We start from the raw sequence: 12,793 nt of genomic DNA on the forward strand, positions 1-12,793 counted from the left end.
AGGAGCTAATGGCCAAACTCATTTTCTTCTTCATAGTAATGACTTAGTTATCTTGGGTATTAAGAGTCATTGCACTCAGAACATAAAGGCCAAAGAAAGTTTGTAATATGCTGCCAGTACAAATAAAAGAGGTTTAATGAAAGCACTAGCACCACAGTGATTGGAGAAGCAGCACCACACTTGGGTCATTTTCATACGTTCTGTGACAAGTAGTCATCTTAAGAAAATTAGATTTTGGTAACGCTGATGGGCTGTAAGTCTCTCATAACTTCTTCTCTGTAAGGATATTAAAGAACATGTGGGAAACTCTTATAGTCTTTATTACAGCCTGTTTACTTCATTGTCTACTCCTAGTTTGTCAAGATTCTATTCAAGCAGAACCCATTAAATTCTAGAGTAGGGTTTGTGACCATTTTCACAAACTTCCATCTTCAAAAAATATTTACGTTATGGTTTATAACAGTAGCAAAATTGGAGTTATGAAGGAGCAATGAAAGTGATTTTATGGTTGGGATCACTGCAACATGACGAACTGTATTAAAGTGTTGTTGCATTAAGAAGGTTGAGAACCACTGTTCTGGAGTTTAAAGGTCCATTAGTATTTCATGGAACACATATCAAGAGGATAGTTCTGAAGCTACTTCTATATCAGATATGCGAGGTTATGAAAATGTGAACTGATTCTCCTCAAGGGTTGTGTATGTACTTGGAATGACTCGGGTGTACAAGGTTAGTCCTTGGAAACCCTTTGTGACACTGTTTTGAACACTCTTCTCAGTAACGAATCTTAAAGATGGGTCCACAAGAGGGATCCAGGGAGAAAGACCAACTGCTCTTCCTCCTGCCCTGGGGCTGCTGGCTGGCCACATGCTCTACTCAGCTTACCAGTTCACATGAAGTCTACCTTTCATCATAGAAACCTTCTTAGCCTCTGGAGAGGCTGACATTTCCTAGAGAGAAAAAAAGTGAAGCTTCCTTAGGAGACATGCAGTCTCTACTACCAAAATCACAAAAGTTTGTTGACTTTTTCAGGGAATAAAAACGCTCTAAATTTGAACATTAAATTACTGTTATCGTTTTCAAAATAAATGACTTTGAAAAACTGTGTACTTTCAAAATACCATCTAGCCACTGTCAAAACCCCAAACACATCTTTTTGGTGCTTTGGTTGTTTTCTCTCCAGACACTTGGCATGTTTTGAAGACAGGACTGTTTTGGAAAGAATTTAAAATTGACATCACCATGCCTTGTGAAGGAGGTGAGAACTGAAAAGGAAGAGATTAATTCCAAGGAACAAGAATGTTTAGACCAGGGAAGTAAAGTCAGTCAAGAAAGAAATTCTCATTCTATGCTTTCCCCAAAAAAGAAAAACAATGTAAAACACGGATTTGGATTTAGGTGTTTGTGTGTGTGTGTGTGTGTGTGTGTGTGTACATATGAGCATGTGTCATGGAACTAGAAATACACAAGTGGGTCAATGTGGCTGTTTAGTGTCTTTTAAGCCATCCTAATCCTTTGGTGTTCTTGGTATATGCCCTTCTCTCTCCTAGTTTTGTGGGCTCACCTACAAAATTCTTCCAATTTGCCCAAAAGACATTGGAAGACTTTCCCATGGCCTAACCTAGGTTCTTCCATGCCTTGCCTCTTCTGCTCTTTTCCCTATAGATAGCTTCTTGTTTATTGGTGTATGCTTAGGCATAACCACCTGCTGGGGCTCCATGTCTCTTTCCCCTCCCAATACAACTACAGCGCTCACTGGGGTGCTGCCTTAAATTCTCTCCCATTTGTGATACCAAAGGTCTTCATGGCTAAAGCTTTGCAACTTATTAAGGACCTGAGTTATAGAGCCAGTTATAGGACCAAAGCACACTTCCGGATCTTGCAAACCCTTTCACCTCCCGAAGATGCCTTGAAGTCTCTGTTCTTCATCCTCTGGGCAAAATGCTGGTAAAATTACCTTAGATCTGATATGACTTTGGCCGAGTTCATTAATGGATCATATACAAGTGTCAGTCAGCTAGGACCAGTCTTTGTAGGTCAAGTTTTCCTAGGATCCAGCATATTTTCCCCTTCAGATGCTGTTCATGGCTAGTAGCTCACCAAACTCACTAAGGTAGCTGGAGTCAGCTACCTTAGCTGGAGCCTAGTGTGTTTCCTGACTGCATTTTTATGGAAATGTCTACTGAATCCTGACTTAAGAGGTCTGGTACACAGTATGAGCTCAAGAATAGCTGATGCATTGTAATTAAAAAGGAGTATCTTTTAAAACCTCAAACTCGCTCGTACTCGCCTGTTCTGGCTGTGTCTGTCACTTGTGGTGGTGGGGGACTTCTGGTTTTCTCATTGCTTCCTTCCCCAGCCCACTAGTTCCTTACAGTCTCGTTTCTACTTCTCTGTCAGACATCTTGTTCCAGGGAACAACCTGCCCACACACATGCACACTGCTTTTCTTAACTGCTGCTGCTTTGCCTCCCTCCCCTAGCCTGTCAAGTCTCCCCTACACATGTCCCTGTGCTCACTGCTTTGATGATTTCTGTGGCGGACATTGCCAAACCTTTGCCTACAGTCTGATAGTTCTATGGCCTTGAGGCTTGTCTTTCTGGAACAGCTTTTGGAAAACTTCACCAGAAGTTTCAAATGCCAACGCTAAGCCCAAATCATTCCCCGGACCACTCAGTCATTGACGTCATCCAGTTTTCTGTTTTACCAGAGGAGTTATCTGTAAAGTGAGTCTTAAGATAAAAATAAAAATTGCGTCAGCACTGCAGAATTCCAATTCATCTCTTGTTGAACATCTCAGTCAACAGGCCTTGAAAACAATCCCCCCCTTGCTGCAGGCACTCTCAAATAAAGAGGTTCCTGCTGTCTTTTCTGATACCCTGTTCCCGCTCACCTAATGCACCCAGATGATGGTGGTTAATTATGTTCTGTAATCAATTTACTATATATAGTCTTACCAACAGAACTTTGATTCTTTTTGTGACTGCAAAATAACAGTTTATCACAAAACACAAATGAGTGCTTGTATATGTGTGACACATCATGATTACTGAGATGTTTTTAATTTTTTTAGCTTTATACAGAAGTCTATTATCAACTCATTGGGGGGGGGGAGGAGAGAGAGAGAGAGAGAGAGAGAGAGAGAGAGAGAGAGAGAGAGAGAGAGAGAGAGAGACTGAGTTAGCTCAGCTACTTGGCCACTTGGCCAACATTCATTTTCATGGAGGGGAATTTCAAAGATTAACAGAGTGGTTCTCAACTTTCCTAATAAATGACCCTTTAATGTTGTGGTGACCCCGCCAACCATACAACTACAAAATTATTTTGTTGCTACTTTATAACTGTAATTTTGCTACTGTTATGAATTAGAATGTAAATATCTGATATACAGGATACATGATATATAACCCAAGGGTTGAGAACCACTGGAGTAAGGGAATATAGAGCACCACAGAATATATGCTTCATCTCTGGTTAGCCTCCTAACGACAAGGACAGAAGAGGAGCTAGGGGGTGTCTTTCCAAGTTCTGCCTTAGAAAGAAGGTGGACGTAAGAGGATCTCATGGAGGCTTGTAGAAATACGCACAAAGTTCTAGAAACAGTGGCAGCCATTTTGATCCTCAGAGAACTGGAATGGTAATCACCATTTTGACATTATTTCTAGCCACATTATAGAATCTATCGTCTTCAGAATATTAAGGATACTGTTCCAAGAATTACTGTTAATGGGAGAAGTATAAAGTATTAGAACATTTGGTCATGACCTTCAAAAGATTTGAGGTTCACATGAGAATCTCTCCTCTCTCAACACATGAGTGCACACACACAGGTGCACACACCCAAGTACACACACAAGTGTACAAACACAATGCAATAAAAATGTGTTGTTTGACATAGAACTGTGGTTGGTTACCCTTTTCCCTTATTACAGGAATTATATTATTCAATATAACAAGATGCACTGTGGCGATAGCCATAACTGGTGTGGCAAATCTCTCTTCAACAGATAGAGACCCAGACGGGGGCAGGGGGATGAAGCTATGCATACAATATGGTAGCTTGTAATTAGTACTGTCAGGGTTCAAACACATATTGAAACTTTCTGACCTGGAACCTGAGTCATTAGCCATCATCCTATAGACTTGTGCTTGGAAACACCAAATTTTCAACTTCTGAGACTAGCACAGGTGTGCCCTATTAAACTTTTCTTGGTTTATTTACACTAGAGTAAGCCTGTCTCACCCCAGACTCTTTGGATCTACCTCTGTGTGCCTGTCTTTCTACTTTCAAAACACTTGTATCCATTGGCTTTTGGCAACACTTCCAAATCCACAAATATATCCCTCTTTCTGCATTCTAATTCTACTCACACTTAAACCTTTCTTCTTTCCTGAATTATCATGTGAACCTCGTCTTACAGGATTTCTTAAAAATACAATTAAAATGGAATATACAGGTTTAGGCCAAGTTGGCCTAGATCCTAGAATCCACTCTGAGCAAAACCTCCAGGAATTCATGTTCACAGAAAGGTCTGCACTCTGGGATTCCCTCCCACTTGCTTTGACCTGATATTTTGCTTATTCTGCTATGAGATTCCTCAGAGGAGGAAACAGTAGCTTGCCTCATTAAGACTCATCATTTACAAGATGTTGACAAATGTTGGCATTTATCCTGTTAACATAATAAATGTGAGAAAAATGACCATTTGGCAGAGATAGTCCTGTGCAAAATCCAAGCATGGTGGTGAGGAGGGCTTGTTATGTCTAAGCTGCATCGACCAGTGCTACATAGTATAATAAATATGTTTTGAAAATAATTATTTTTTCATCGCAAATACAATTATACAATCTCTCTCTCTCTTTCATGGTAGTTGGCAGACAGAATATAATTTAATGATGGATCAAAACCAGAACTCAGAAAAAATATCTATATAAATTATGTTTAGGTATTTACTCAAATAAAATGTTGGAATTTTTGACCTTTTAGAAGGAAACTATTATTTCTGCTTGAGTTTTGTACATTTGATTATTTTTTTAATTGCAAATGTAATCAGTTGATAATAATACAACTGTAATGTTCAACTTTATATACACCCAGTATTAAAACCAAATAAGCAAAGAGAATAAGAATGTACAGTAGGAATTATAAAACTTTGGCTTATTCTTGAATGGATAGGATTGAATGTCTATTTCACATATGTGAAATTCAACTTGTTTAAGAAATTTGAACTTGACAAACTACACACACACACACACACACACACACACACACACTTAGCCATATACCGCCATGCACAGACTCCTATACACAGTTATACAAACACACATATCCATATCCATATATAAACACATGAACATATATACATGTATATATACACAAATATGCACACAGAAATACATCTCCAGCAAATTATATGTATATGCACATAAACACTAAAAACGTGGCACAAGCTGCACACACGCACACACACACACACACACACACACACACACACACACACACACACACACACACACACACTTTGGGAATTTATATGGGGGTTGCCTGGCATTCATAATTTGATCCTAGCATTCTGAATATATAAAAAACTTCTGAGAACTTCAGTATCAGAGATCATTCTGTGAGAGTTCCAGACAGAAACAAGGCCTCCATTTGACGACAATTGAACAAGACAAAGGAAGGATCATTGTCAAGATCACACAATGGCCAACTTCTCTTGGCCTGCCTATAAGAAGGACTATTGCTGTGTGTTCAATTACTAGTATCTTTGTTTTCCCTGCTGTCTTTTTCCTGGTGAGGAAGATTATTAGAGTCCGCATTCGCAGCATCAGTCACCCTTACCAGTAAGTCTCAATCCAGGATAAAAAACCATCTCCTTAAGCTGACCAAATGCACACTGAATGCCTGCTTGGAACGCTGACCTCCTAGGACGATCCTGGTTTCTCCTCAGCTAAGCATCTACTTTCTTGACTCCTGTTCTTCTCTGGTGACCTTGGGCCTGAGGTGTTTTGACAATAAATAGAATACAAAGCATCGCCTTACTTAAGAACAGGCTGACCATTATGGGATGCACATGGAGGTTAAATGTATATAATTCACAACCTTTCCTTCCCATCTGTGCCTACAAACTGTGAGTCTTATGATGTGCCTGGGAGGAACACTTACTTTGACACAAAGCAAACTACGATGAAAGAAGTTAAGTGACCCTACGGTTAACATTTAAGATTAACAAATTCATGGTTGTTATTTTATTTTTTATTTTTCTGGCTGTTTCCCTCAAGCTTCATCTCAGTACACAATATTTGATTAGGCTCTTTTCAGCTATTTAAAAAGCAACGAAGAATGTTATTTATTTCTCTATATCTCCAATAGCCTGAAGGCTCTGGGAAGGCAATGGCCCTGAACTATGTGTTTTCATGCGGTTATTCCTCAGTGGACCTCTAAGGAACTCACTAACTAATTGACCTCATCTAGGGCATGAATCATGGAGGACATCTGTTGTTACTGGCAGGGCAAATGGAATTGTAGGGCATTTGACAATTTGTATTATATTCAAGTTCAAGAGCTCAATGGTAGCAGTGAGTTTCTGTCTCAGAACCAAGGCAGAAACGATTCAGAGCTGAGAGTTACACCATTTAACGTGGACCCATCTTCGAGTACACTATTCACAGGCACCCCAAGGCTACCTCCAAGGTGAGATGCTCTGGAGCGATCTGAGATATTATAGCACTGCTGCCATTTTTTTTATTTTAAAAAGTGTTGAATATTTTGGTTTTCACGAAGGATGTTTCAGAAAATCATCATAGGAAAAGATTGACACAAAACATAATATTAACTTGCCAGTAACAAAAAAAATAAACCAATTTGCAGAATTTTTAGTTCTTCTTTTAAATATTAGAACAAAAGCAAACAAACAACAAAATAAAACAGAATGACATCGAAAAACAACCTGAAGTCAAGGACTCCCAGTGTTTATTGTGTCCTGGGCACTTTACAGATTCTCTAATACATCACCATTTAAATGATGCTACCATTGTTTACAATAGACACAGCTTTTGTTAATGATACTTTTATTTGCCATCAACACTTGTAATTTGTTCTCAAATATAACTGATGATGAAATAAATTAGAAGCAATTAAATAATGCTTACTGGTATTATCAGTTGTACCCAACAGGGATTTAGAATAAATAGGAGGGCTGCTTAGATCTCAGTTCTATTTGATGATCAAATGTGCTTTTTATGGTACCTCCAGCTGCCCACAGAACTGATTCAACAAACACCTTCGTTAGATTATTATTTTGACTAGTAAACTCATTTATCCACTCACTTTTAAATACATTTCACAAATACTTGAGAAGTCTTGATCAGTACCAGGTAATTTGCTAGGTATCATTGGTCAAACAAACCCTGTCCTTGAGGATTAAATGTTGTAAATCACAGGAAGTAGATGTGTGACTTCAATCTCTCAAGGTGACAGCATGTGGACATTTTCTGTTGGAGAATGATGAGCTCAGAATCCAATCACTCCTGTGCCCACTACCTTCTCACAACCCCATTCACTTTCATCCAAGTCACAGTATATTGCTATTAAATGGACCTCCTGACATATAATAACACATTGTGTTCTCAGAATATGGTACTTGGACTCTCTACAAATTTATTCTTTATCATTTGAAGGAGATGCTACAGGAAAGATCTTCAACCTGGGTAGTCACAGAGCTGCTGGCCTTCTGTAGGCCACTTGCAGTTGGAACAAAATGAACCTCCCCAGTGCACTGTAGCCATTTGCTCCTCTGGGAATGAATTTAATAGGTTCTGTGTCTATTGTGAGGGGACTTTCAGGGTTCATAGTCTGCTTGGGAAATTTTGTAGTTAACCAAAGCCAATATCTGCCTGACTATCAATCCATCTTCCCTAGAAATACATCTTAGGAACAGACTTGTCAAATGCTCCCTGAGATATGTCTGCAGGAATCTGTGCTCTGAGTATTTGGTGGGAATTTTCTGGAAATGTGTCTACTCATGTGAGGTCATGTGAATGATTATAGCTTAGAGTCATCCACTCAAGAGGAAATGTGACAGAAATTTTGGGGAAGACTTGGGTTCTACTCACTTTCTAATTACTTTTCAATGATGAGGAAATGAGCACTTGAGACAGTTCTTATCTGAGTTAATATTCTCAGTCACACTTTTGGGGAAAATAGAAAACAAACCCCAAGTTACGTTCTCTCATTTTTGACTTATTCTGGAGCAGTTTTGTTAGGAATGAACATTTTTTTCAGAAACAGAGCTCGAGTCTTGTCATTGAAGTTTAACCCAAAGAGTGACTAGGTGGAATGATCCATTCCCATCTCTGAAGGTGAATCTATAAACATGACCCTGCTCTCAGTTGAATCTTTCTGCTATAAATTTATCTTGGGAGATATCAGGGTTTTATTTCAGAAGACAAACCTTAAATACACCTGAGCACGCAATGCAGAACGAGATAGTCTACTCATGGGATGAGAAGATGAACGCAGTCTTCCATCTTGGAAATCTAGAGGTCTTAGATTTGTGCTGGAGATATAATCACGTTTTAGAGATAAGGTACTTATGGAAATTGATATGTGAATATTTAAAAACTGGAAGCTTTGCAGAATAAGGTCACCTTATTTGTATTCTCAGGTACAAATTCATACTTTTCTGTCATGCTCTTGTTTGTTTTTGGGAAATTGCCAACTTAAAATTAAAGACTAGCTACTGATTAGATCAGGCAGTTCCAGCACCAGGAAACCTTCTATGTGGCTTAAGAAAGTTCATTCTGAGTTTAGTCATAGAGAATAAGGTGCCACCCTGCAATCAAGTATAAAAAGACACTTATGACAGCTCCTTACATTGTCTTAACCTGAACTAGTAAGGCCCTGGGATTTAAGGTTAAGTAAACTCAGCCTGTGAGATGAGAGGATTTTGGTAAGAAAGACTCACATTGTTAGGAACAACAGCTTGTTTGCAAACTTTTGGTTATTGAAAAAATAAAACCGAGACAATAAGGTGTTCAGATTTCTGCCAATGGGCACATTTGTAGCCTCCTTCAGTAACCTAAATTTGAACAAGGATAAAATATGGTGCCTTAGAATGTTCTCCATTACATTTTGAGAAAATTTGGTTAAGTAATTAGCTTTGGATGTTATATGAGTTTGTTTGCTTTTCTTAGAGATGAGAAGTCAGTATACCCTAGCAATATCAAAGATAGAGTGACCATTAGTATGAGTTTCCTAGCATCTCGGAGTCCAGACACAGGACAACTGGACACAGAGAGGAACAAGAGTAGAGGGGAGATGTCATCATCAAGACATCTAAATACCTTTCTTTTTCATCTTCCACCCTGTTACACAACATCCCATCACTATAGAGTCTCCCAGGATGTATTTGGGAAGTAGTAGGACAGTACTGTCACCAGAACCATGCTTTTGGTTAAAAAGGAACCATATAAACCATGGAGCATCACCAGCTGTTCGACATCTATGGGTCAGGTTAAGTGGAGGTATATATTGGGTTATTTACTGAGAAGTTAGACTCAATGTCTTTCACACAATGGCTGCATGACGAAGACAGCCTTACTTTCCCAAACCTTTGCCCCTGCTTCCAATTTACGTGCCCTTATAGTGACTGCCTCATAGGAGGCCACTGGTATCTTTTCTTCACAGAGTAAATTTTGTTCTAGTCACCAAAGATCTGCACCTACTATCATTATAATTTCTAGAGAATATTATCCAAGAAACCTCAGTCAATGAAAGGGGATGGAAAAGTCCACTTCTCCTCCTCTGTCTCTTTAGAAACACCAAGAACCTCTCTTCCTACTAGGGTCAGTTCACAATATTAAATATATTCTGATCTGAAAATGAATTGTCTAGAATTCAACATCCTATTAGTGACAAATGAACAAAGTCAACTGTTGCTGTCTGCTTGAAGTAGGTACAACTGAAGCGACTCACAAAGGAGCAAGTTGTTAAGTTATGGGAAACACAGTTGATAAGGTTATTTCTGAAAATCCTTGTTATAGCAGAGGCACTTCAGCTAATTATGATCAGAAAAATAGCCGCTTCTTACCTCTTAAGACACAGTATCCCTTTCAAAGCAGGTTTGGCTAGGGTAGGATGTTCTACTTGACAGTGCTCTCTGAGTTGTCCCCCTGGCCCACAGAAGACACCTACTAAGGCTTTTCCAAATTCTTAACCCATTTCTAGGAGGTTACCTCAAACATCATTGGAGATGCTTAAGCTTTAAGGACTAATCATTATTGACATATAGACAGTCCTGTGAAGAATGCCATTTTAAGCTGTTATCTGTAAATTGGATAAAAATTGAATTCTAAGTCAGAAGATGAAGATGACAACTTTGAAGACTTTAGCCTCTTGTGGGAAGGATGTGCTACAGTTCTAAGGACTCAACCCTTCTTATGTCAGGTCAGTAGTCTGGGATAGTGCACATTCTGTCCTGGGGCCGACTTCTGGTCTCCAGAATCTATGTTTCTTCTCATCTCTTGCCTCTACTACCCAGACAGATGGGATTGGAAGCTTTTGAAAAAGAAAAACTGTTTTAAAGTTGGTCAGGTAAGCATTTCTGCCTTTTGTGACATGGGTAAATGTGGGAGATACTATGCTATATGAAATGGACCAGGCACAGCAAAAATTCTGCATGATTACATATATATTTGCTTTTATTTATGTATGAAATATAAAAATGGTGGAACCCATAGCTATAGAGATAAAATGGTTGCCAGGGGTGGGGAGTTAAAAAACTGGGAAGATAAGATCAAATAAAACAAACTTTTGGTTATGTAGGGCATCAGAGGAGAAAAGGATTACATGGGTGGCCGAAGTATGGTCTAAAAATACGGTGATGTGTTTTGAAAGTTTGCTAAACTATTAACCATGGATATGTTAAACCCTTACTAAGTAATATCATAAACCACGTAAAGCTTAAATTTATACCACTGGAAAAAGATATTACTTAAAGCTTAGAATCTAGGATTATATTTAGACATTATAGAATGTGGGACAGTCCTTGTAACTTGTACCTCCACATTTGTTGGCTGTTTGACAGCACTTTGACCCTTTGACCCTTTTCCTTCTGTCTGTCTCTACTCCCCCACTTGGTAGTCTGGCCTGCTCCACCACTCCTCTGACTTTCTATTATCAACATGGCACTTTTCCATTTTCCCAAATATGACATAGTAATCAGAAATTAATGAGATGAGTGCTTGGTTTGTATAGGTTTCGACACTAGTTGGATTAATACATTTTCAGAAAGAAGTGTGTATCCAACACTGTGATACACTCATGTGATACATACATTCAAAAACATGGACTCAACTAGTTTGAAGGTTAGAGAGGCTAAAAGATGTGGGCTTGCTCACAAGAATTTATTGTTAATATGGGAAAGACTTCAATGTATAGTGAATTCAGTAAAATTATTTTGTTCTTTCTCACAAAGCCATGAGAGTCAGCAGAGGGGTGGGAGCTCTTTGTTAAGCCTGACAGTTCACACATCTACATATTTATCACATGCACATCTGGGTGGAGAGCAGGTCAGGTAGAGGAGGTGTGGCCAGGACAAAAGTGGGGGAAGGTAGTGCTGGGCATTGTCTACTTCAGAGTGTAAGATCCAGGTACAGAGCTACATTCACCCAGGACAGAGGAAGACAGTATTCTTAATGCTGTATGTGGGTCTTAACCTTCCTAATGCTGCAACCTGGTAATATAGTTAGTTCTCCATGTTGTGGTGATCCCCAAACATAAAGTTATTTTCATTTTTACCCCACAACTGTATGAATTTTTACCCCATACTGATATGGTTCATGATGTAAATTTCCGTGTTTGCCAATGGTCTTAGGTGACTCCTGCAAAACATCATTCAATCCCAATATTGTCATAACTCACAGGTTGAGAATCTCTGCTATAGACAATGTCAGGAGGTTCTGAATATATAGAACAGAAAGGAAACATGATAAGTACCCTATATTTGGAAAAAGGAAGAACTGAAGATACTTAGACCTAATAAAAGGCAATGTCAACAGTCAAAGTAAAGGGGTTGAATATCTTGATTTATAAGAGCTAATATGGGAAATATATCAAAAGTTTTATGACTAGTGAGCAGGAAGTGGTCTCATGCAGGAATGAGAATAGATTAAAGATGGTATCACAAATAAGCGTGAGAACAATGGACTGTAGGGTGCCAAGGTTGGACTCAACTTTATCTGAGATACAGATGAAGAAAACACATTAAGGAATAGTTGCCCCTTCTCAAAATGTGGCCTAAAATATATACCAGTTAGGAAGGCAGGTGAACCGTAGCATCCACTGACCTTTTATGTCATATCCTACCCTGCCTCGGTATCCACACTCAGTTGTGGTGATATCAGCACACAGTCAACCTACTGAAATATGGAATGTGAAAAGTAAAGGGAAAGTCAACCAAAACCATCCACAGGATCCTTGTTGATAATGGAGAAGGATCATTAAGAATTCCAATGGCTGGGGTTGGGGATTTAGCTCAGTGGTAGAGCGCTTGCCTAGGAAGCGCAAGGCCCTGGGTTCGGTCCCCAGCTCCGAAAAAAAGAAAAGAAAAGAAAAAAAAAGAATTTCAATGGCTAAATAGAAACAAGAGTTACTTGCCACTTACAATACCAGGTATGCGTGTCCTCCATGGCGATGGACAATATGACACATTGTGAGGATCTTAGCTCCTTACCAGGCGCATCCGTTTTTATTTTGGATCTGACAAAATTTTCATTCAATGCTTGCTAAAGG

This window comes from Rattus rattus, chromosome 4, assembly GCF_011064425.1.
Source record: "Rattus rattus isolate New Zealand chromosome 4, Rrattus_CSIRO_v1, whole genome shotgun sequence".
Classification (NCBI taxonomy): Eukaryota; Metazoa; Chordata; class Mammalia; order Rodentia; family Muridae; genus Rattus; species Rattus rattus.